Source organism: Vespula vulgaris, chromosome 9, assembly GCF_905475345.1.
Source record: "Vespula vulgaris chromosome 9, iyVesVulg1.1, whole genome shotgun sequence".
NCBI lineage: Eukaryota > Metazoa > Arthropoda > Insecta > Hymenoptera > Vespidae > Vespula > Vespula vulgaris.
Window position 1 is genome coordinate 1,797,501 of NC_066594.1, and position 27,093 is coordinate 1,824,593.

At 35.9% G+C, this 27,093-nt stretch overlaps 1 protein-coding gene and 4 non-coding genes across 6 annotated transcripts in view; 3 read left to right on the forward strand and 2 right to left on the reverse strand.

The window, feature by feature from the left end:
- The window catches only part of LOC127066254 (apoptotic protease-activating factor 1), a 71,790-nt gene that overhangs the window by 33,850 nt on the left and 10,847 nt on the right, over positions 1-27,093 (reverse strand). The window lies entirely within an intron of this gene.
- Trnaa-ugc (transfer RNA alanine (anticodon UGC)) lies at positions 14,637-14,708 on the forward strand. The gene has a single exon. It is a non-coding gene; the product is annotated as a tRNA-Ala (tRNA).
- On the forward strand, positions 23,566-23,645 carry Trnal-uag (transfer RNA leucine (anticodon UAG)). Its single transcript has one exon. It is a non-coding gene; the product is annotated as a tRNA-Leu (tRNA).
- On the reverse strand, positions 24,221-24,292 carry Trnaq-cug (transfer RNA glutamine (anticodon CUG)). The gene has a single exon. It is a non-coding gene; the product is annotated as a tRNA-Gln (tRNA).
- On the forward strand, positions 24,756-24,827 carry Trnaa-ugc (transfer RNA alanine (anticodon UGC)). Its single transcript has one exon. It is a non-coding gene; the product is annotated as a tRNA-Ala (tRNA).

Sequence of the window (27,093 nt, forward strand, 5' to 3'; positions counted from 1 at the left end):
TCATCTCGAGAAACTAATTCGGAATAAAAACGAAGCGTCCAATAAAAAAAATTCACATCACTTGATACGAGTAGAAAGATTAAATACGAGCTTCTTCGATATTATTACAATGAAATATCGTAATTCATAGGAAATATAGATATTTTATCGCCATACAGAAAATATTAGATATTAAATAAAATTTTTACGCGTTTATCGATAAAACATCGTTCATATAAAAGATCGGACGTTGGCAAAACCAATGACATTAGATCGAGTCTACAATTCGCAAAGTATTTCGAAGTGGAGAATAAAATCGAATATTTTTAGTACGGTTAAGCAAAGACATTTTACGACGTAAAGGATTAAACAAAAGATAAAAGGAGAAATCGAAGTTCTTAATAAAACGGTTAATAAACAACAACTTAATTGGACATAATGAATCGTAACGAAGGCATAAGTGATCTAAGTAATATTTTGCAGTTCTGCAAAATTGTATGTGATGCCACTGAAGTTACTGCAGACTTGGTGAATATGTTTAATGAACTATTATATAAAACTCAGGATAGAAATGATTATACAACGCTAAATGAAATGAACGAAGATCACCGATTAAGAAGGCGTAACGAGATAATAACATTAATATCGAAAATAATAAATTTGATTAATTCAGTGATAAAATTTTATTATTCTGATCCTATATTTGTTCAACAGTGGGAACAACGATTGAAAGTTATCTGTGCCATGTTTAACGACGAAGACGATACGATGAAAATTATAATTGGCGTGAAACGGGAAGGACACTCGTTAAAAATGTTTTATTCCATTTCCGAAAACACTAAAAGAAGAGAAAGAGAAGACACTAAAAGACACTAAAAGAGACACGAAAAAAACATCGAATTTATCGGATAAGACACAAAAAAACATTTGAAATAACAACGAAGCGTCACAAGAATAGGTCCAAGAAAAAAAATAAAAGACAATAATGGCCAATCGTATCGCAAAATTGGCCGAAGATAACCTTGATAATCGATACATGGTATACTGGATCAGAATTTGTATGAGTTGATACGAGTACAAAAATTAAATAGGAGATACGAGTTTCTTCGATATTACGATAGACTATCGTTACAAGACAGAACGTATTCGGCGAGTTTGTAAAAAAATAAAATAAAATAAAATAAATGGATGTGTTATAGCATAATATCACAATATAATAAAGAAAATTGGTCATAACCGTACGCTGTATCCGATTTCAATCGTTTTCTTCGTGCATATTGAAAATATTAATATTAAACGTTATCTACAAAAATGATTTACTAGAAATATTACCATTGGAATAAATGTTATAATCAATAAAAGTTCAAATCAATTGGTTCAAAATTAATAGTTCGAAAGCAATCATACATATAAAAAGAAAAGGAAAGAAAAGAAAAGAGAAAAAAAGAAAAAAAAAAGAAAAGAAATTTATTAATTAATAAAAATGCATCGAGCAATAGAAAAAATATATATAAGCGAAAAATATACAAAGCTTTGTTACAAATTGTCAATTGAAAAATTGTATAAATATTTAATATATCTACGATTATCAATAAATATTTTTAACTGTTCATCAGTATACTCATTTTTCCTATATCATCTCGATTTAACCATAAGATCGACAACAAAATCTCACATAAATATAAATAAACAACAGAGAAAAAAAAATATATATATATATATATATTATTGATTGAATGAAATGATTTCATATACATATAGACGGCAGCAAGTTGCTTTAGGGAGAAGAAATAAATGATAAATCGTTTACCGATGTCCCATCGAGTTCCGATAATCATATAGAATTTCTAATGAACGGAAAAACAGTATTTACGAGGTCTCTTGAGTGAGAGGGATTCGGAGGTGGGAGAAGGTGGGAGGGAGGAGTTGAGAGGAGGAGATTCGAATGGAGGCGAACCGTTTTAACGAAGTTCGGAGATATAACTATAATTTTGTACATTTCGGATCGCGCAGGGAGCATCGATTTGATTCGAACACACAAAGAGAAAGAGAGAGAGAGAAAGAGAGAGAGAGAGAGAGAGAGAGAGAGAGAGAGAGAGAGAGAATATATCTCTGTTACGTACGTTATGTGTTTATATGTATGCGTGTCCGAGAGAAAGCCACGATAATGCGACCGCGCGAGTATTTCGATGAAACACACGTCGAAATCGGTAAATCGAGATGATCGATACAAGTGATTGCACGGGGATAGGATTACAGAGACGCGATTTGTTCCCCAAATTATACTGGCAATCACTGACTGTCCAGTTTAATCGAGTCGTTATACCTTCCCATTGTTGCTTATTTCATTTAATAATTAAACAATGATACAACGATTTTGGAAACTTTTGTCTATATGTTCTTTTCTTTTTTTTTTTTTTTGATTTTTCTTTTTCGTCTTATTTTGTCTTTTTTTTTCTATTTCTTCACGCCAAGTTTAATCCTGAATATATTTTATTTTAGAATTATTTTAGAAATTTATTTTCTTGGCAATGTATATCAATTTTAATTAATTCGGGCCGATCTTTAAGATCTTCTGATTTCTTTTTCTTTTTTTTTTTTTTATTTTAAAAATCTGTACTAATAATCACTCAATGGTAAGATATTTTTGATAATGAATTATTCATCTTACAAATTAAGATATTCAGAATCAAGGACGCATCATCTTGCTTTTTAATAATAACTATAAGTCAATTTTAATACGACAATTGTTTGGTTAGATTACTAATGATATAAATAAAACATGATTTCACCTCGCTTACTATCGATCACTATTATCATAGCTAATTTTTTTCCTGATTCTATACTGATAATATAGAAAAAAGCATTCTTTTTCTATTTTTCTTTTTTTCTAAAGATATCTTTGATAACGATAAATATCTTCGGAAAGTTCGTCGATTATTCGTCGAATTTCTACAAGAGGATTATCTATGATTTTTTCAGATCGCGAAACAAATTCTACAAAAACAGAAAAACTATTTCTTCGTACGTGGTGCAACAAGTGTCGTGTTCCTCTTATTTCTTCATATCTAAGATAAATAAATATATATATATATATATAATATTATATATATATATATATGTATATATATATTTTATAGGTAGATAGATCTGGCTAGTCGTAGCTAGTTGAAATTTAGTGGGTACTAAAACTTTCGGCGTATATCTCGCAAAGTGGCGGCATCCATCTTGGAAATGGCCTGTAGTAGCGGCACTTGGCCGCCACATCGAAGGAAAATGCAAATTGTCGAATATTTATACGCGACTGTCCACGGGAATGATTTGCATGCCGTGCCGAATTTCTCCGGCCATCCTAACTATATTTCTTCTATATATATACATAGATCAAATATATATATATATACATATACATATATATAATGTATATACCAAGAATTTCAAATGGAATCTAATCAAACCATAGAAAAATTTCTTCAATCGTATTTTCCGAATCTCCTGCATGTTTCAATGATCAATTGAATTCTACACGATGCTATTTACTAAGTAAATTCTCTTTTCCTTTTTCTTTTCTTTTCTTTTCTTTTCTTTTTTTCTCCTTTTCCACATAGATACTAAATAGTTTTATAACGATCTATTAATAAAGTATCTGCACACGATATCCGTATAAGATATTTCTTTTCTCTATTTTGTTCGTATTTGATCGTAACGAAACATTTTTCCCACTTTCGAAAATAATTTCAAACGGGATAAATATCTTACGTAAAGGAAATAACCTATAAGAAACTGTATCGGCTCACTAAAAAATAATGAAATATTCTCCAATCCCGTATCACCGTTCTTATCTCTTAAAGTTATCGAAATATTTAAAGAAATACTTCGCTCATAATTTATGGTTATATGTACATGCATTTCGATATCTCGAAAGTAGAACACTGTACTCTTGCTCATAATAATAAACTATCCTTTAAACTAAAAGTAAAAAGGAGCAAAGAGAAAAAAAGAAAGAAAAAGAAATACTTATATATATATATATATATATATATATATATATATATATATATATATATAAAGGAACGCAAGTACATTTAGATACAACCAACTCACTCGATTCACGAATTTCTTTTTTTAACTCAATGATAGTAATGATTTCAACGAAGAGAAGAATGAAAGATGTCGGTGAAACGAAGATAAGGATAACGATATATAGTTAAACAACTATTCGACAGAGAGAAAAACAGAGAGAAAAGAGAGATGAGAGAACACTGTGCTTTTCCCATTTTCCATGACATTATATCCGGCCGCAATATCAGTCCGATTCGCAACACACGCGTTGTTGTTTTCCTCCTTCTCTTTCTCCACCTCTTCCTCGTCGTTCCTTCCTTCATTCCTCCCTATGCATTATGCAACAACTGATATACGCGCGATATCGCGCATTATGCGAGCGACAGATGTAACGGCCCGTTGTTGCGCTACGACACGGTTGCCTTCTCGAGAGCTTACATTTTTCAATGGGAAGCGAGCTCGTAGATAACGTGACTCGTGTCGAGCATTCGAAGGATTTTCTATTTCTTTCTTTCTTTCTTTCTTTCTTTCTTTCTATCTTTCTTTCTGTCTTTTTCTCTCTCTTTCTCTGTCCGTCTGTCTATCTTTTTCCTTTCTCCGTTTTTACTCTTCGAAAAATGCGAACGTTACCATTTGACTTTCAACCAAGAATAAGTCGACTCGTTAGTCGCGTAACGATTCCGAAAGCTTAAGTGAAATTCACGGGACATTTGTGTCTAGGTTGGTTCACGTGTGACATCGGCCTGATACAGACAGGTCTGCATATGTAATCGTGTCGTATGTCGCGTCTCGTATACTCTCATGTTTATATATATATATATATATATATATATATATATATATATATATATAGTGTATGTATTACTACTACCATTACTATGACTACTACTACTACTATTCTCTCTCTATCCAAATATATATGTATATATATTTATATGGTTATGTATATATGTACATATATGTACATATATCTAAATACATACATATATATATATATACATATACATATATACTTGTATGCTCGAAACGTGTAGGTATATAGATATTAGGAAATAGACTATTAGCGTGTGTACTACTAACTACGTGGAGGAGAGGATGCTATATGTGCATAACGATTATATGCCTATTAGAGGAGTACAGAGGCGTATACATATATACAATACGGAGGGACGTATAGAGAGAGACAGAGAGAGAGAGAGACAGAAAGAGAGAAGGAGAGAGAGAGGGAGAGAGAGGAAGAGAGGAAGGGAAGGAGCGAGAGAGAGAGAGAGAGAGAGAGAGGGTTAGGGTCGTTGGGGACGGTACCATTACCGGTATTGATGAGCAGCTGACCAGAGGAATTGGTTCAGCACGTGTGATCGATCTGGCTAATCTCCCTTTGCGCACCGACCAGATGCTAATCTACGATCGATATTAGATAGGATGCGATATTACGAAAATCTCGGAATCTTCGACGAAATTGTTAACACTGAGATTCTAGAGAATCTCTATCTCTATTTCTCTCTTTCTCTCTCTCTCCCTATATCCATTTATATATATACATCGAAGACGACGATATTAAAGGTTTATAAGATCATCGATCGTGATAGGTATAATAAGAAATCCTCTTGCTAGATCATCATAATCATCATCTTCTTATTTGTCATCTATTTATGCTTCTCTTTACGAAACGTCGTTAACTCGAAAGCACAAAGCGATGCAACACAACTGATGGTAATTCGTTCTATAACGGTGTGCATACTTAACGCATAATATCGTATGCAACGTTAATCGTAACTCGTGTCCCGTTGCAAGCTGATAAATTAGAAAGATAGTACATGGTAGATATATACCCTGACCTATCCACCGTGTCGAGTGTTGAGAGAACCGTCTTTGGAGGAACGTGTCTTGGCGGAAACGTGACAACAGGCTTAGTCGTTACGAAAAATTAGAGAGCGCGAGAGAGCGTGAAGAAGTATTTCTCTCTCTCTCTCTCTCTCTCCCTCTTCCTTTCTTTCTCTTCTTTCCTCTTTTTTTTTGCTTTATATGCGTAGACCAACAAGGTGGATTATCAAGACGATGCGTATGCTCGTTATAATAAACGTAACAGAAGGTCATTTAATAGTTGAAGCTTAGTCTTCTGAAGGACGAGGATGTTTCTTTTTTTTTGTTTACTTTTTTTTTTCATTATATATTTTCATGGTGGTCGCTACCACCAGTTGTTTCCTGTCTCTCTCTCTCTCTCTCTCTCTCTCTTTCTCTCTCTTTCTCTCATACACACATCTGGTCACGTATAAGTACGAGCTAATTTACAAGAAATTATGCGACGCGTGCGCGAATTAAACCCTCCTCCTCTTCCTCCTTCATCTCCTCCTTCTCCTCCTTGTCCTTCTCCTCTTTTTTCCTTTTTTTTTCTAACACAACTTTCCTCGCAGTACGGAACGTAGGACGGAAGGTACTTTGCTAAATTAAAGCGTAAACCTTACACGCGATTCGTGCGCACGTGCACGACACGCATGCGTTCGGATAGAACGAGTGTATACAGGACGCCACATAGTGACGACAACTGCATGCTTACGTTACCTTTACGAAGAGTTTCAAAATCACTATGTCAGTATCTCCTTTCTGTCGTATTAAGTGTCATATTCGCGTCATAGCTTCTAAACTGTGTCCCGTCCTTTTCCTCTTTCTTACAATACGATTACAATGATAAAGATTAAGATGAGATAGAGAAGGGGGAAGAAACAAAGTAGGATAAGATAAGATAAGAACGGCTTACGTTTGTGTCACGTTTGTTTTCCACGTGAGACAATCTAATTAAGTGCGAGAAATTCTTTCTTCCCTTTGTGTTTGATTTTTTTTTTCGATTTTATTTTTCTTTATCATATATAAACATAGGCTTGATTTTAACGATATGTATTATTTATCTTCTACTACGAATTTCTCTAATATACCTATGTATCTATACTACGTATTTCTATTTATATACATATGATCTATGTATGTATGTATGTATGTAGATATGTATTAAAGAAAAAAATGAAATGATCAAAGATTTATAAATGAATATCGTTCGATATTCCGTGTCATGGATCGACGATGCTTTTATCATCGAACTAATGCGATGTGTGATTGAATGCAGAGGTACGATAGAAAGAGAGAGAGAAAGGGGAGGGAGAAAAATAGGGGAGAGAGAAAGAGAGAGAGAGAGAGGTCCTGTCAGAACAAAGCGATGAAAAGCGAGATTTGCTTTATTACAGGCAGGTGCCGTTATTCATGAGCCCGCCGTCGAAATTAATAACAATGGCGTCGAGCACATCACACGCGTTAACCCTACAAATAAATAATCTCGGTTGGATACTGTGTCTCCTGTTTTTTCTCTCTCTCTCTCTCTCTCTCTCTCTCTCTATCTCTCTCTCTCTCTATATATATATATATACATGTGCATGCACACACATACACATATATCTTTTTCTCTCCCTCAATGATTAACATAATTTTCCTCTCGAGTACTTCGTCTCTCATATATTATATCCAGATGTTAAATGTCTCTCTACTTGTCTTTCTCTCTCATTATATCTCCTATATTTTCGATACATTTATATCAAATCATATATATGTCTACTTTGTCAAGTCGTTCAACGCGCTAATTTTTTCTCTCTCTCTCTCTCTCTCTCTCCCCTGCGTTTTTAATATAATGCAACGTTTTTGAAGCGAGATAACATAATCGCATATTTCTACCACAAAAACGGATAAGAGCGATCAACGTTACTGTTCCTGGATCGAGTTAATCAGATTCTGCATTAGCATCATCACGGAATCACGAACGCTTCTCTTCGAAAATCTGCAGACCGATTAAAATATTTTCGATGAGCATATCCCTCTCTCTCTCTCTCTCTCTCTCTTTCTCTCTCTCTCTCTCTTTCTCTCTTTTACTCTTGGGTTTCGTGTAACGAGCGATACGAATCGGGGCTGATTGTAAATTGAGCGCGAAACCACCGTTGATTGGTTTAAAATCAGATCACCGCGACTCCATCCGTCGGTCAGTCGGTTGCATCGCATCGTTTCTATGCATCGCGAAGTAGGAGGCGGAGGAAGAGCAGAGTGAGTAAATGAGAGAGAGAGAGAGAGAGAAAGAGAGAGAATGAGGGGAAGAATTGCATGCATGCACCAACACGGCTGTGATCGTGTGGCTCCCTAAAATGAATTAAACGGGTGTGGATCTGTTGCCTAGCAACGTTTCTCTCTCTCTCTCTCTCAAACGTAATGCACTCAACTCGCACCATCGTTTTTGTTTCTGTTACGAAATGTCCATCTCTCTCTCTCTCTCTCTCTCTCTCTCTCTCTCTCTCTCTCTCTCTCTCTCTCTCTCTCTATCTATCTATCTATCTCTCTCTTTTCGTGAACATCGCCGAACTCAGTTCTGGTATCGAGAAATTTGAAAATTTGTCGAGCGAAACATCGATTGATGCGCGCCTGGACGAATTATCGCGTTAAAAAATTTCACTTTGCCCGCGGTGCGTTACAATCGCATGGACGAATTTGGAGAACGCCGGTAGTGTTGCATTTTCTGGCATGCATCTACATACATATGTACGTATGTATGATGTATGTATAGTACCGTGTTGGTACTATAGTGAATCGTGCAACACGAGCTTGTAATTCGAGTGATTTACTGGTAGAAAAACAGAAGGGAAAAAGAAGTGGGGGAGGTAGGTGTCACGCTTTGTGCGCTGCGTCACGCGTCACCGTTTTGTTTATCAATCGTACGTTCGTTAAACGGCCGATCGAATTTTCGTAAAAACGGGAGAAATAGAGAGAACCGAGAGAAAACGACGAGAGACTATCGTTTGTCGTCCCTTTCGTTTCGTTCTACGGTCAAAATCGTTCGATCTGTTCTCCCGACCTGTGACAATCGGATAACAAAAAATAAACAAAACGTGAAAAGAGAAGAAAAAAAGACAAAAAGAAAGAAAGAAAGAAAGAAAAAGAAAAAATATCATTGGAAAAAACATACACGATCGAACGAGTGGCCGTGCTCGAATGCAACAAAAAAATAAAAAAAAGAAACATACAAAACCAAAGTCCGATTTTTTCTTCTTTTATTTTTTTACTTTTTACGTAGAGCCATTTTACACGCATCGTTTTTGTCGAACCCTCAAAGAAAAATCGCTGTCAAGAATGTAAATTCGTCCTACGGGATGAAAAGATTTTCAAACTTTTGTCCTGGCCTAGGGCCTGCGATCGACGTGCAGATAATTACGCGTTGTAACGCGTACGTCACTACGAGCATTGTACCTTTTGTTTCATCGCGTTGCAGTTCCACTTTATTTTCTTTTTTCTCCTTTCCGCTTTATTTTATTTTATTTTTTTTTTTTTTATTTTCGTTCACTATTCCAGCAAAATAATTTACATCAAATGCTTTTCACGATCAACATGTAATAGAAAATTTTTATTGCTTTTCTATTGATCGATCCTCCTTTTGCGATCTATGAGAATAAACGAGTGGAAATGTGTGCGTGAGAGAGAGAAAGAGAGACAAACAGAGAGGAAAAAGAAAGAGAAATATAGAAAATTTCCTTCATAATCTTTTAGAAAAAAGGATATTCTATATAAAGAAGAGAATTCGTAAAGGGACAAGGATTTAAAATGAATATCCTTTCACTTCCGACTACACTCGTCGTCGAGTTCCCATAACACGCGTCGTCACGGCCACCACCCCCCAGTTTCACGGTTGTAACTACGATTTACTCTCTCTCTGTCTCTCTCTCTCTTTCTCCCCCTCTTTCAGTCTCTATCTCTTTCTCTAACTCTACCTCTTTCTCCTTCTCTCTCTGACCATAGCAAAGCCCGGTCGGCCTTTAAAGTTTCAACCCTAAAAGTGTTTTACGCTTGGTGTCACCCATTGATCGAATTTAAAACTGATGCGCATAGTAACGGGGTGGCATCGTTCGGCGGGTGACATCGCTTTGACACCCGGATGTACTGATTTTACAAGCAGACACGCGGCGGAAACGGATTCTCGGAATGAAATTTAGGGTTGAAAACGCAAAAGGAGAGACGGCAAAAGCCGTTGTTGGTAAAGGGACTGATAGAAGGAAAGAGACGGTCGAAGTAACGAAAGGGTTTCCTCTTGTCCCTTTTCTATATGGACGTAACGAATTAGGTTGATTTTCTTTTGATCAATCAATACGATATAGTATCATCGTCATAATGATTAACGAATTAACTTCGTTTCTCGCTATTAGATTAATTATCAATATCAAGCAACGAGAGAGATCATCCATGTTCGTTCGTCGACTCTAATATATCTAATTCCGGATTCGAATCGATAAAGGAATTATATTTTCTACACCATCGGATCTTCGCAATCTAATAATGATCAGGTTTCGAAAGTCGATATTTACCAGGAAATACAGGATTTTAAAGGGGTTACAAATTCGGCGACATTGCACGAGTAAAAGTAGGTTTCCAGGTAAACTGCCGATAGGATTGCGCGATATACCGAACGTTCCTCGACTTCGTGCGATTTCGTCGAATCTCAGTTTGTTTTTTCGAACGCGAAGAAGACCTACGCGTAAACCTATCGTATCGTTTTACCGAATATACTATACATACGTACACATACTTAGACAGATTGCTCGTTCACAGATGACCGAGCGAATCTCTCGCGACTGATCGAAGTTACAAGTGAAATTAATTAAAAGAAAATTTGCACGGTTCCGTGTTATCAACAAAATGCGTGCGAACATTTTTTTCTTTTTGTTTTCTCCCAATTTTTTCTTTCCCTTTTTTTTCTTTCTTTCCCCTATATTCCTGATCACCTCGAGTTATAAAGATCGATATTATTTTTCTGTTTCCTTTTTTTGATCGAGTAATTAAAAAAATCTTTTTCTTTTTAAATCGAATAACTTAATTAATTTATTTATTTCTTGTGATGCATATTTATATAGATAACGATCATTTGCAAAAATTTCTACTATGTATTTTTTATCATTAAAACATACTTTAGACATAGCTGACTCAAAACCCGTGTAAATTTTCTTTTATTAAACTTTCTTGTAACTTCAATCACTCGTCAGATATTTATTCGGACATCTATGAATGGATACTCTATACACACACAAGTATATATATATATATATATTTATCTATGTATATACATGGATCCCTTGCTAGGCTTAGAAAAATGTCGAACATTTTAAATTCGAAGCGAAACGAATGTATATTATTCATGCATGAAGCGAGAAAAGGGATTAGAGCGAATGAAAGTGCATCGATGTCATAGATAAACGATCGATTGCGGAGGATATTCCGCACCATGGGAGGTCTCTCTTTCTCACTTTCTTTCTCTCTCTCTCTCTCTCTCTCTCTATCTTTCTTACTTCTAACATTACTCGTAAACTAGAGAAAAATGCAAACGGAAAGTCATGGTCTTTGCATACGGTGCATCGAATCGAATAATCGAATCAGCCTAGAGATATCTTAACAACGTTCCTTATCTTGTACCTTTTCGATCATTTCCATCTTGTTACGTGAACGAGCTATAGTTTAGGATAATGATCGCACGTACACACGCACACACGTGATAGTTCTCTTAGACGAAATTATTTCTCACGTATGAGAACTTCCTCCAAAAAAGAAAACGAAACGAAAGAAAACGAAACGTAGACTCTTATCTATGACACGATCTTCGTTCGAGAAAAACTCGAACGAAGAAGATAGTACCTACTTTCCTACCTTTACCTACCTACCTACCTACAAAAATCTGTTCCCTCGAAACGTTGAAAATTATTTTTGTAAAAATGCAAACGCACGTTGCCCTTTATCCGATCTTTGTCGTTCCTTCAGTTGAGCAACCTAGCGGCTCAACCTTATCTCTCGTATTTAAAAAGAAAGAGAGAAAGGTTTCTTCGATAACGTAAAAAGTCTTGACGTAGACGGAAAGACGATGTATTTACAGAGGGCCTTTGACTTTTAAAGAATCGTACAAAGAAAGATATTTCGCTCCTTCTAAGGTGGGTTACTACTACTGTGTCCTTTTTCTCTCTCTTTTTTTTTTCTCTTTCTATCTCTCTTGGACTTGTTTCCTCTCGTGAGGGTAAACGACGATCTTCTCTCAGGCCGAAGACGTTATCTCAGGATTACTTCTTTCATTCGTCCTCGACTTAAGGATCCTAAGGATGAAATATGCATACTGCTCTTTGGAGGGCAACGATTCTTTGCGAGCAGAGCCTGTTTCCTCGTAATTACGTCCGTTAATTGTACAAAACCTCTTTCGCTTCTTTCTCTCTCTCTCTCTCTCTTTCTCTTTCACTCTTATTCTCTCACTCTTCTTCTCTCTTTATCTCTCTCTCTCTCTCTCTCTCTCTCTCTCTCTCTCTCTCTGTGTTACTTTATGTACGCACGTACTGATCTTACGCACCGAGAAGATGGTATTAAAAGAATCTTTACGAGGTCGTGTTTCGTCCGTCGGCTTGTAATGGGATATATGGCCGTAGGTCCTTCTTAGGCCCAGAAGGATTAACATCGCTAATTGTTAGTCTTGAAGGGTAGAGAGAAAGAGTATTGCTGCGGAGAGAAGCACCGTCCTGGAAAATTAAGGATTAGCGGCCGACACTCCACTCATCTCTCTTCACCCCTCTCGTTACTCTTGTGTTAGCTTCTCTAAAGACGATATTACTTTATTTCTCAACGTAAAACCCTTGATATCATGTAAATAAACTGTTCATAAGTTTCTTTCCTTTCGAATAGAGTTATTAAAAAAAAAAAAAGAAGAAGGAAAGAAGATGATCTATGTCCTACGATAATCGATATTAATTAACGATTATTATCGTTAATTTCAATCATATTATTTCATCGATCCTTATCGATCGATTTATTCGTAATCATATAAGAATATACATTCGCAATGACAATCCTTTAAAATATTGCTCCATATCGTTCTCCCGTTACTGTTTGCTATTCGCTCGACGAAGGGAAGATTCTCGGATTTATACGATAAGAATACTCCTCATCTTCTTATTTATCCGCTTCTAAAGTATCACGTTACCCGTGTCGGATTACGGTTTATCAAGTTTTTAAGGATGGATGGATAGAAGGAAGGAATAGGCATTAGGGAGCTAATATCGCGTTTCAAATTTTCATCGTTTAGGGTTGATCGTGCGTAAAAAGAAAATTATTTAAAAAGGATCATTACTCTCCTTGAAATACAAACGGACGTATTTAATAATCAATATTTAACCCTTTTAGTACCTTAAAACCAATATATCGGCTGATATTTGCGTCTTTTACGAATGAATATCTTGATACGATATTATCGTTTCGAATTTTCATTTTTAATACAATGCAAACACGTTTAATCACATTCTTCTTCTTCTTCTTCTTCTTTTTTTTATATAAAATGAATTTATAAAGCGAAATATACGTTTACTTCGAATATCTATATCTATTTGATCTCGATTTTCTCTCAGACATTATTTCGTTCGTTCACCCACAACTAACTTTCTTTCCTTTCTCCAAAAAATAAGAAACAAAATTAAATAAATAAATGAATAAACAAATAAAATCAAAAACGTCTTTACGTTTAATCGTTTTCGTCGTCACATCGTCGTCAATTCGTTGTTATTGTTGCTTCGTCACGACGCTGATTTTAACGACGCTCGTAGTGTTCGACAAAAAAAAAAAGAAGACAAAATGAAAAAAGAAAAAGAAAAAGGAAAGAAAAAAAAAAGAACGAACGTGTTCTACCTACATAATCGTGCGTCGCGTGTCGAGAATTTCTTGATAGGAATGAGAAAAGATAAAAAGATAAAAAGAGCGAAAGAGAAACAGAGAAACAGAGAAAAAGAGAAACAGAGAGATAGAGATAGGGATAAACAGAGAAAGAAAAAGAGACAGAAAGAGACAGAGAAAAGAGAGAGAAAAGAGAGAAAGCGAGAGAAAGAGAGAGAGAGAGATAAAGAGAGAACGAAAAAGCACAGACTTCGTAACAAACGAATGATAAAAGGCCACGTAGCAGAAGCCGATAGATCTTCATTAGAGCGAGGCGCTGCATAAGTCACGCAACGGGGGGTGATGACTTTTAGCCACCCTCGTAATTCTTCGGCACGTACTACACCCCCGTTTTGTATACATAATAATAATGATAATAATAATGTAACGATGCAATTGCGACCGATGACTCTCGCTTTTTGCAAATCGCCTCTTTTGTAAATCGGCTATCACCGAGTATCAAGTAATCGACTATCATTTGCATTCTCTAATCTTATACGTCGTATTCGTGAAGTGTGTGTGTGTGTGTGTGTATGTATAGATGCATATATGTTGTCGAAAATGTATTAATTATATATCGACTAATAAAAAGATTTCATCTGTGATACTGATATATTGTCGTATATAAAATGTATTTTTTTCTTTTTTTTTTTTTCTTTTACGTTTCACGTAAGAATTTAGCGTATGTCTGCGTTGTTATAATAAATAATATTTTAAGGGAATTTTCTTTTATTTATATAAATTGATGTCTTTTATATTTATATGTGTATGGGTGTGTATATATATATTATACTGTGCAATGTAGAGTATATGAAATCTATAAGAGAAAGTACTTTCAACATGGGGATGTAGCTCAGTGGTAGAGCGTTCGCTTTGCATGTGAAAGGCCCCGGGTTCGATCCCCGGCATCTCCAATTTTTTTTTTCATCTTTTTTTGTTTTTTATTTAATTATTAAAACATTGGTATCGAATAGTCTAATTTAATGGTAACTTTCTTTTTCTTTATAAACGCAATATTATACGATATATGTTATAATATATCTTATAATATATCTTATCCTAGAATTATAATATAATTAGTAAAAAATCAGAAAATAAAAGAGTATTTTATCAAAAAAAATTAATTGGCTAACAGTGAAACGTAAAATTTCACAGAAAATATTCAAGTATACGAGTTTTGATATTTATTAATTATTAAAAAAATATATATATAATTATAAAACCTTGATTCTCTATTATTATCAAATTAATAAAGTTATTTTAAATGATATTAACAGACATTAACTTCTTTTTATTATTTAAACATTCTTTCGCGTAAACTTATCTTCGATTATTTCTACTTGTACTATAAATAGTTAAATTTATCGGAATTCATTTAATATACACAAGAAAATGAATAATATAAAGATCTCTTCGTTCTCCTCGACATTTGTGCAAATACGATAAATCTATCGATGTCAAACACAATGCATTGAATCAACTCTTCCCTGGACTTAGAATGAACGAACAGTTCTTCAAGTCTCCTCCAAGTATGGATAAATAATAAAAACTACAAAAAAATTCGTGCTGTAGATAATAAATAAGAAGAAAAAAAAAATCATAATGAAATATCTGGATTTCTTCCGAATGAAATAATATAGTGGACCATTAAATAAACGTTTGCGCTTCAACGTGCGATAAAAAAAAAAAAAGAAAATGAAACATCGAAATATTTTGTAAAGATTGTAAAATACAATTCAATATTTATCCTAAGTAATTCTTTAAATGATCACAAGTGATAAAAAAAAAAGTCAATTCATCATAACATAACACTTGAAGTTTTTCAACTTTCGAAATTATTAAAAAAATCTTTCGGAATGAAAATTTACAATGTTCTTTGCTCTCCGATTGATATTATACTATCCATTGATATCATATAGATCCGTTCATTCTAATGTCGAACACCATAGAAAAACAACAATACCCGGGATATGATCCATATGTCCGATTATATCACGCGTTTTTCTACCCTTATTATCAAATATCATTTTTCTCTAAGGAGTAAACAATTCTATCGTTCATTATTTAAGAAGCCACACTAACGACGTCCACTCAACTCGTCGGATATTTTACGTTTCGTGAAGCCTAAGAATGACCAAGTTCGTGGAGCATTTAATTATTATGGTTTCCACGTTTAATTTTCCCCATAATGCACGGCCTCGATGTCCGTCAAATCTAAATTTTCTATTTACCTTTTTATTTTTACGTTTCTTTCTTCTTTCCTTTTATTTAATTTCTCTCTTTTTTTTTTGTTGTAATTATTCGAGCACAAAACACGAATATTTTTAGGTTTCCGTAATGAAGTAAAAACGATTGGGTGTAGAGAGGAGAAGAGAGAGAAAAAGTCGACTAGCAAATTGATAGAAAAAATTCGACGAAAAATAGAAAAATTAAGCGAACGTAAAACTTGAAAATTCGAAAGTATAAAGGTATTCGTTTAACGTTGCGTGGTTATCGTTGGATGAATTTAAATCGAACGAACGAACGAATCGAGTGGTCGGTACTCTTGTACGAGAAGAAGGGATGAACGAACGGAAAGAAAAAAAAAGTAAAAAAAAAAAAGTAAAAAAGAAAGAATAAAGAGGAGGAAATCGCACGAGCGGAATATAACGGGGCTGATGTAAATGTGAAACGAAAAAAAAAAAAAGAAAAGAGAGAAAAAGAACAAGAACGAAAAAAGAAAAAAAGAAAAACGAGGGAAATTAAAAAAAAAGAGAGAGAAGAGAGAAGAGAGAAGAGAGAAGAGAGAAGAGAGAAGAGAGAAGAGAGAAGAAGAAGAAGAAGAAGAAGAAGGAGAAGAAGAAGAAGAAGATAAAAAAAAATGGTAGAAGAGACGACGGGTGGTGTTCGATCGAGCGTAGATAATTCGCTTCGTAGGGGTAACTCTCTTTCTGAGGCCGGACGATATTAACGAGAGGAGGAAGAAGAGGATGATGACGACTTCGAATAAAGAGAAAAGACAGAGACAGAGAGGTAGAGAGTTAAAGAGAGAAAGAGAGAGAAAAAGAGGGAGATAGATATAAAGATATATATATATATATATATATATATATATATATAGAGAGAGAGAGAGAGAGAGAGAGAGAGAGAGATAGAGAGAGAGAGAGAGAAAGGGAAAAAAATTGCACGCGGTTGCAGAAACGTGTTGACTGCAGCGGAATAACGTAATTTGGCTAACACGTATGCACTCGTGCGAATGTTCTTACGTATGTATGTATGTATATATGTATGTACGTATGTACCTACATACGTACGTACACATAATCGCAAACTCGTAATCCACTTAGCGCGGAACCGCATCGAACTGCAACGTATTCCCGGCGTTTAAACGTCCTACCGATGCGAGCTATGCAGTTCCATGCATAAATGCGTTTATAACCGTCGATCCAACGAGGGAGAAAATCGCGAATCGCGTCATGAAAGTCCGCAGTTGATCTCTAATTCTCCATCTCTTTCTCTTTCTCTTTCTCTTTCTCTTTCTCTGTTCATGCATTTCTCTCTTTCTCTACCTTCCTCTCTCCATCTTGCTTTCTCTCTTTCTCTCTTTTACTCGAGCTTTGAAAAGCGACGATCACGACGACGACTACACAACTACGACATTGACAAAGACAAAGACAACGACAACGACGATGAGACTTGCGAATGGCGGAGCCTCATCGAGCGAGGGTCGCGAAAAGGGGTTGCACAGCGTTCCTTCGGCATTACGTCATACACGTCGATTCTCAAGGGATTCCCACGGCGTCAGGCAGTCGTCGATTGGAAGCCTCTTGGCGGCTCGTTTATAGTCAGGTAAAACGCACCACGTGTGTAATCCCTTAGAGCTTCGGTGTAGGATATGAAAAAAAGAAAAAAGAAAAAAGAAAAGGAAAAAAAAAGGGAGAAAGAAAAAATCGTTTGATCCATTGTTTCGATGGCATCATTTCGATTTCGAACATAACAGAAAGAGAGAGATAGAGAAAAGTAGTTAGAAAACAGAGACGATTATTACGAATCATACAAAGATGAGAGAGAGAGAGAGAGAGAGAGAGTATGAGGAAATTTAGAAAGATCGATCAAAGTCAAACACATAGAGCTCTCTTCCTCTTCCTTTTAAATTCCTACTAATTCCGTAAGGGAGAAGGGAATAGGCAGGAGGGCTGAAGGCGATGACGACGACAACGACGACGACGACGACGACGACGACGACGACGACGAATCCACGTGGTCGTTCTCGAATGAAGGAATTAAAAAAAGAAAAAAAATACAGAGAAAAAAAAAGAAAATAATGGGAAACGGTATCTCGCTCGCGGGTATAATCGCCACGTCCTCCGGTCGAGCGCTTCTAAAAATGGGTTTAGGCCGTAGGGTTTACGGGTAGAGCTTGTGCTTGATTAATCATCGGCGATCTCGCGAGAACACGTCGAATGGGCTCGACCATTAGCGAGCAAACGACGAAAACTTCGTCATTGACGAGTAGTCCTTCTTTCTCGCTTCTGTTCGAACGAGACAAGGGAAAGAGAGAAAGAGAGAGAGGAACAGTGTAAGCGTGTATGCGAGAGAGATAAAGACAGAAGCGGTCGGATAAACGCGATTTTTCTCCTCCGCGTACAGGGATATACCAAGAGGAAAGAGAAAAACGTGGTATGTAACATGGACGGAGGTAATCTAATTGAAATTCTCCCACCCTTCGTCTCCTCCCTTCACTGCCTCACCCCTTCCCCCCCACCACGATGGCTCCCTCCCGCAAAATTGTGGAAAAATCGAGTCATACGATCTCGTCGTTGGGGCCAACGCGAAAATGGAATTACAGGAGAAAACGAGGTTTTGGCCGATGATGCAGGTGAACGCAACTTCCTCTAGATAGAGATAGAGATAGAGATAGAGATAGAATGAAATGGGAGAGAGAGAGAGAGAGAGAGAGTGTGTTACCGATCCTCGCGATCTCTACAAACTCTATACGGAAAGGATTTTTCTCTCTTTTTTATTTCTTTTTTATTTTCGGACGGAACAATTCTTTTTTCTTTTAAATTTTCGACGAAATTGCCCTTGCAAAATTAACCCTGCCTTTCCCCTATTCCTTCTCCCTCATCCAAAATTACCGGGTCGTGTGTCGCCAGAGTTACCACGATGCCTATAAACTCTGCCAATCAACCCTTTTTCCTATCTACCTCGATACAGAATTTAGCGCAACTCGAACGAAAAATATTCTCTATCTCTAAGAGAGAGAAAGAGAGAGAAAGAGAGAGAAAGAGAGAGAGAGAGAGAGAGAGAGAATGAAAAACGTGTTTTTGACAGTCACGCAAGCTGATAGAAATTCGAGCCGACGAATCGATCGGCGATCCCTCCATAGTAATGAACTAGTTGTTCTTTTCAAAAATTCTAGCCCCGTTTTCAATGGACAGACTAAAAATCTACATCGAAATATTGACAAATATTTTCCGATGGAAAAAACGAGTCCGATCGGCCCTCCTCCTGCTTTCATGCATTATTTCGTTTTTGTTCTCTCCCTTCGCGAGCGAGCGTACGCCATGTTTCTTTTTTTTTCTCTTTATTATTATTATTCCCTTTTGCTTCCGTCCCGTATGCATTTCTGTTTTTTTTTTTTTTAATCTTTTTATTACCATTTTGTTTTCCTTTCCTTTTCTTTTCTTTTCTTTTGCGTAGGACCACGATGCATCGTTTTCACATGAAACACGTACCTGAATTCTGATATAGCTCTAATATGCCCTTTTACGAAAATTACCAGAAGAACGGATTGAAAAAAAAAAAAGAAAAAAAAAGAAACGATAGAGAATGGTGATCCTTTAATTATGAACGTACATGGGAGGAGGAGGAGGAGGAGGAGGTGGGAAAGAGGAGGGAAAAAATGCTGCTGCGACGTGGATATGCAAGCACGATATGTAATTTGATTCGAGGGCTTGGCAAATATTTGGAAAGTTTTAACGTTGCATTTCCCAAGTCGGTACGAGATCGATCGAATTTTCCGATACTTGGGTTACTTCGTGTTTTCGAGAAGAAAAAAAAAGAAGAAGGAAAAGAAGAAAAAAAAAAAAGAAGTAGCATTTATGATAGAACGAACGTTACCTGATTACCAAGTACATCGGAACGACTACGAAATTGATGGCACAACAACGTTTTCAACATTTTCAACATTTTCATTGTACGTGTATGTTGGTTAACCGTACGATGATGTCGAATTTAATTGGCTCTAACCAACACATTTATATTAGCGTAGAATGACGTAGTGTAGGAGGAGGAAGGTAGCCGGCATTATTAACAAACACACACACACATATGTACGAACGAACGCATATACACATTAACGTATACCGTGTATATATGTGTTACTCCTCTCGACGCAACATCCGGAATAGCCGGAGGTCAGTAACGCGAAAATATTCAATGTAACATCGTGTTCCGCAAACGAGACCGTAGTTGGTACGGTGCACGCGAAACGGAAGCGTAGAGAGATCCTATGCGGAGAGTGTCTATATCTCTCTATATGCACATCGATAGTTGCACATCCCAGTGAAGGTAACGTAGATCGGTTACGAGAAATATTGACCGATCGCGCGTAACGTCGAACCCCTCCAACAATAGAACCATCGCCCGTATCTGCGTTAGGCCGCCAATCTCCTCTTCAACGGCTTCTCTATATGCGTTTATGTCTCTACGTCTATGTTGTAAACGTGTATGCTATATACCACATACATAAGTACATATAGTCACGGCTATTGTCCTACAACGATCGGAAAACGCTTTTCAACGCGTAATCGACGATGCCTTCGATCATACATACATACATATATACGTACATACATACATATATATATATATATATGTAGACTGATCTAAATTTTTTTGTCTCTGCGAGTATTTGTGAAATCGGTCAACGAAAATTCGTACAGATCGAAAATTTAAATACCTAGGTTCGAGCTATACAAAGATCTAGATTAGATCGAACGGCAACGTTAACATTGTTCGGCTAATATCCCCATATGTCGAAGCCATATCATAAGTATCATATATACGAGCTCGCGCATCTCTATAGGAACTATTATAACGAGCGAGCGTACGTAGAAGCAGGGCGCGATGTTAAAGCGCATTTAACGAGCCGGTACGCATCAATTGTCATTAAACGACATGATTATTGCATACGTCGACGATTATTACGGCGATAGACCATTACTGGAATATCCAATCAGAGTTGGACGGTCAGACTCATAATGATCGATGCTCGATATATACATATACATACATACATACATATATATATATATATAGTGTCATGGAATATTTCGTTAATACTCGGTACGTTGCATCGCGCATATTTTCGTGAAAATATCGACAATGAAATAAAGAGAGAGAGAGATAGAGAGAGAAGCCATCATAATTTAACGCTAACGAGACATTTCTAAACTAATTCCGACTGTCCACTAAAATTCTTGTCGAATAACGAATAACGATACATTATATCTTATCTCGTCGAGCATAGTAATCGTTATAATGGATACGTTATTCGATGTATCATTAATTTATATCGTACGTTAACATCACTCTCCTCTTACGATCATCCGAGGATCGAGCACCTGCGTTCGCATATCCCTCACTCGATATCCACCTCTTACCCCTGTTTTCCACTTCCTTCCTCCTACTTCACTTCATTCCATGATCCGCAGAAAATAATAGATAAATCATCCCCCAATTGGCTTCTAACGGAGTTTATTTCATAAGAAGTTGCACGCCCTACTTCATCAGCGTGGACACATTGTTACATACATATGTACATACGTATATATATATATATATATATATATATATATATATATATATATACACACACACGATGATATATACAGCACGAAGGGATTTTCTGTATGATATGCAACATGCTCGACGTAATTCAGTCGATGCAAGTCATCGAGATCATCCTCCTCGTCTGGGTTGCGGATGAGCACGCGATACGATCGATCATCCACGACGACAGCGACGTATGAGTATTATTAAGCCGAAGTAACGTCGTGATTCTGCTAAATGCGATGCTAAACAGGTACCTCGCTCTTTCTTCTTCGAGGGAACGTCTTTCCCTTTTTTTTTTATTTCTTTTTCCTTTTTTCTTTTCTTTTTCCTCTTTAACCGAGCATGAACGAGATTATGTTATCGGTGATAAACCGCACGAGAGAAGAGAGAAAAAAAAACGACCTCTTTCCCGAGCAAGCTCGAAATAATGGTCTCGTTTTAATAATGAATGAAACAACCCGATCTCACGTTTTATGTCAGCGTATACATACATACCTATTACATACATACTTAATAACGTATTTGGATGTAACGTGCGTACAAAAAAAAAAGAGAGAGAGAGAGAGAAAAGAATGAAAAAATTATCGTTTACGTTAAAAGATGAGCACATTCAAAAAAAAAAAAAAAAAAGAAAAGAAAAGAAAGAAAGAAAGAAAAAGAAAAAGGAGAAAGAACAAAATGACAGCACGGCAGCACATTTCTCGAATCTTTCATAAATGATATATAAAACGTAACTGAACAGAGAAAAAGAGAGACAGAGAAAGAGAAAGAGAGTGAAATTTATCTTCTATTTTCTGATATCCTCGTATCTATGTACGTAACGCGAGAGGGGAGATGCGCCACTTCAAGGACCGATTTAACTCTTATCTCGGCAGCTTATCTCTTATACGAATATTCACGCAAATTTATCGATCTGTCCACGGTCGTACGGCTTTCTTTCTCTGCCTTATTCCTTCTCCCTTTTTCTCTTTCTCTCTTTCTCTCTTTCTGTCTTACTCGTTCCTTTCTTTATTTCTTTCTTCTTCCATCGAGCACGAGAGCTTCGAGCGTCATTTTTACGCTCGTCTCCGGGGACGCGATAAGAAAAAAATAAGAAGCCACTCCCGGACGGAGTCACGTTATTATGAGCATGAATTTTTATATTGAGAGATTTTATCGCGTTCAGCCGACGTTGCACGGTAGAAGGGAAAAATAAATAAAAACCGTAAGATTCGTCGCACCATCCCTTCCTCTCTCTCTCTCTTTCTCTCTCTGAACTCACCCCCTCCATTCTTCTTCACCAGCCGTCACGGTAATGACGTACACCCGCGCAAATACGCCATTGCATGGGGCCAAGTATTTTCGCTGCTTCTTCTTCTTCTTCTTCTTCTTCTTTATTATATTTTATTTTATTTTATTTTATTTTATTTTATTTTATTTTTTTCTTTTTTTTTATATACGTAACACCGAACGTGTTTTTCCTTCGTTAAAAAATAATTTTCACGCGAAAGAGAAACGCGTAACGCACGATAAACCTACCATCACAAATTTGTATCTCTTCTCTTTCTCTTTTTCCAGTTTTCTCTCTCCTTTTTGTATCTCTTTTATATTTCCCACGAGTGAAGAAATATTTTCAATTATAGCTCGTAATTAAATCTGTCAAGTAGAAAAAAGAAAAGTAGTTCAAACGTTTGTTCATCGGCATGAAATCGTCGGATGAAGTCAATTTTCTCTCTTTTTTTTTTTGTCTCTTATGAAGTCATCTACGACGAGAATCAGAAGCAATAAAAACTTATTTTAATTAGCATCCTTAAGAATCTTAAATACCTCTTTAGAAAGACTCGACTATGTTGCATCTATGACGGATAAAAAGAGCACGATGATATCATAGATCAATGACTCGTATAAAAATAAATATAGTAATACGCCTGCGTCGTGGAATTTTCTACGATAATATTCCAACTCCATTCCGAAGGCAGCGTGGCCGAGCGGTCTAAGGCGCTGGTTTTAGGCACCAGTCCGAAAGGGCGTGGGTTCGAATCCCACCGCTGTCAGATATTTTTTTTTTCTCTTTTTTTTTCCCTTTCCGTGAACGTACAAAATCGTGCTCTTTTTATTTATTTATTTTATTATTTTTTCCGTTAATGTAAACAAAATTGAGTATTTTTTTTTTATCGAAAAGATTTGCACTGTAATGCAAGACGTACGATAAATTCACATTTAATTATCTCGCGATGATAAACGTTATAAATATTCGCTTTATAATCGATATAAAGTTAATAATATATTTCTTACATATTGATAGAAATCTATTCGATAGATCGATAACTATAACTGTCTCGGCAAGTCTCACAAGTACGCATGTCTGTTTCTTTTTTTTTTTTTTTTTTTATCAATTATCTTTTTATATCTTTAACGTTTATAAATTCTCTTCCTTATTTATATTTCGTAATTATCTTCGTATCGATATAGTCGTAATACTAACAAAACAAAGAAGAAGAAAAATATTCGTACGATACGAATCATCAGCTGTTATCAAAAATATATGTGACGTAATTATCGTGCGATTTTAAAATGAGATCTAATAAAAACACACATTATGCAAAAGTTTGGGCGATGTAAAAAGTCAAGGTCCCACCGAGATTTGAACTCGGATCGCTGGATTCAGAGTCCAGAGTGCTAACCATTACACCATGGGACCCTCGATGATACCTACAAAAATAAAAATTATATACACCTAGAATAAAATTTAGAAATCGATCTAAAACGTTCATTATATAACAAAAATTCATATATACTATTATTTTGTATATACCGGAGTCTAAAGATACGCGTCAACGTAGAAGCAATGCTCGTTCTACAGAGTGATCATATCATATATAAAATAAATATATATATACAATATATATAAATATATATATATATATACAAATATTTGCAATATATTGTATACTATACAAATATCTAATCGAGATAAGAATGAAACGAAAGCTCACTTATAAACTTTATCTTATCTTATCTTATTCGACAAGAAACAATTATTAAAAAAACATTATTTCTTTAATATAAAATTTACACGTATTGTTAAACACAATGTTATAAAAAGTGATAATATTTAGTGTAAATTTCATTCACTTGTATCGCTTTTTGATCAATAAAAAAACGGGGATGTAGCTCAGTGGTAGAGCGTTCGCTTTGCATGTGAAAGGCCCCGGGTTCGATCCCCGGCATCTCCAAATTTTTTTTTCCTTTTTTCTTCTAACTAACAACATCGTACGATCGGCAAAATAAATTTTTATTAATACCAATATAATTCGAGAGATCGAATCAATTAAAAAAAAAATAATACATAAATAAAAGAATAGAAAAAAAAACACACACAAGCACCTACACACATCGTTCTTTAAAAAAAAATCCTGTTACGAGGCCTATTAGAAGGTTCTGCATTCGAGAAAGGTTGAGAAATAAATGGCATACAACCCATGACCGCGTAATTGCCAACACGTGCTCGTCAATTACCAGTTTGATTTGAGTATTCAGTAACTGGACGACGGTGGTCAGCACGTTCGTTAGAGAGGGAGTGAGAAAGAGAAAAAGATATGATATACATACACACACATATATATATATATATATATAAAAAGAAAGAGAGAGAGAGAGAGAGAGAAGATAATATAGCGAGAGATACAATAAAAGAAGAAAGAAAAAGAAAAAGGAAACGAAAGAAAAAAGAAAAAAATGATATCGATACAGAGGCACAAGACACACGGAGGAACGTCGAGCGAGCAATGGCCGTGGCCGTATGTAAAGTGAAATAGGGAGATACGCGACGTTATGCAGATGAAGCCGGAGCAAAGAGATTGAATGGTAATAGTCTTCGATTCGTCATATGCAAAAGTTTCAAATATAGACGTGGGTTATACCGAAAAGAAAGAGAAGAGTATCGAGTCAACCACCCCCTCCAATTCACCCTTACCCTTCCCTCTCTCACATGCTTCGTATATCTCCTCTTGTCAACGCGAGAGAAAGATGGTATCATTAGAATTGCCATAGTCATCATAAGCGACTAAGATATATACCATCTATATATGTATGCATGTATTTATGTATGTATGTATATATCTCTATCTCTCCATCGTAATATACAGAGAAATAATCGTGCGAAATACACTGTGACGTGCTTGAATCTTCCTCGCTCTTCGGTTAACTCCCTGGTATATCAGAAAAAGAGGGTGAGTAAGAAAGAGAAAGAAAGGAAAAATAGAGAGAGAGAGAGAGAGAGACTAGAGGTTGATAGTATAGAAAAGGATGGGAATTAATCATCGAGAAAATACGACGCAATAAGGCAGAACGCGGTTCGAATCTAACGTAATCGTACGCCGATGAGTCTTGCGAACGTAAGAAAGGCTAGCAAAGGAGATAACGGCCTTGATTGATTGCGAGCAGTCGCGACAGTTATATGTTGTGTACCTATGTATATATGCATGTATATATGCATGTATATATGTACATGTAACGTAAACCTTCTTCTACTCCAGAACGACAAGTTGACGCAAAGTATACTTCGTCGCAAAAAGTAAAATCGTCCTTCACAATGGCACAAAGATACATTTTTCTTTTCTAATACCTTTGTCTTCGTCGCGTATGGTTCTAGTGATTGGAACATTTTACGAACGGGTTACGAACGTTCCGCGAAATCGAGAAAATTTATTTTTTTCTCCTTGTTTATATATATATATATATATATATATATATATATATATACACGTTCTCTATTATTGTAAAAGAAAAAAAATAATAATTTTCTCTATTCCCGTGGCTTCTTACTTACTGTATGTACAAGGTTACCACGTATGTAATAGTGCACATACGTACGTACATATGTGTACTATATACGTATCTATGTTGAGTATATATATATATATATGTGCGTGTGTGTATGCACGAATGTAAGTACGTACGTGCAAGGAAAGTGAATGTGATAGAAAAGAAGTATCTTTCATGATCGAAGGAGAATCGACGGGAAAATCAGGGCTTCGCTAGACGTTATGAAATCTAATAGAGCAGCCTTAAACCTGCGGTATTCGTATCGTTCCCTATGGAAAAGGGACAGAAAAAGGAGAAAGAGAGAAAGTAAGAAATAAAGAGAAAGAAAGAAAGAGAGATCCCCTGTCAGTCGAGCGTTATAATATTCTGTCCGGCAAAACCGTATCTACTTTATTTCGTTCTACGAAGGAGAGCGTAACTACGTGAAAACAGCATAAAAAAAGAAAAGAAAAGAAAAGAAAAGAAAAGAAAAGAGAAAGAGAAAGATAAAAAGAGATAGAGATAAAGATAGAGAAAGAGAGGGGAAAAAAAAATCTCGTCGCATAGATATCAAGTTTTGACCCAACGTCGACGATAGGGTCAGCAGTGGAGCGTGTGACCATTTTGTCACCCTCCTCTGCAAAATTTTATTTACGAATATCCTTTCGCCTAGTCCCACCCAAATGCGCGACACTG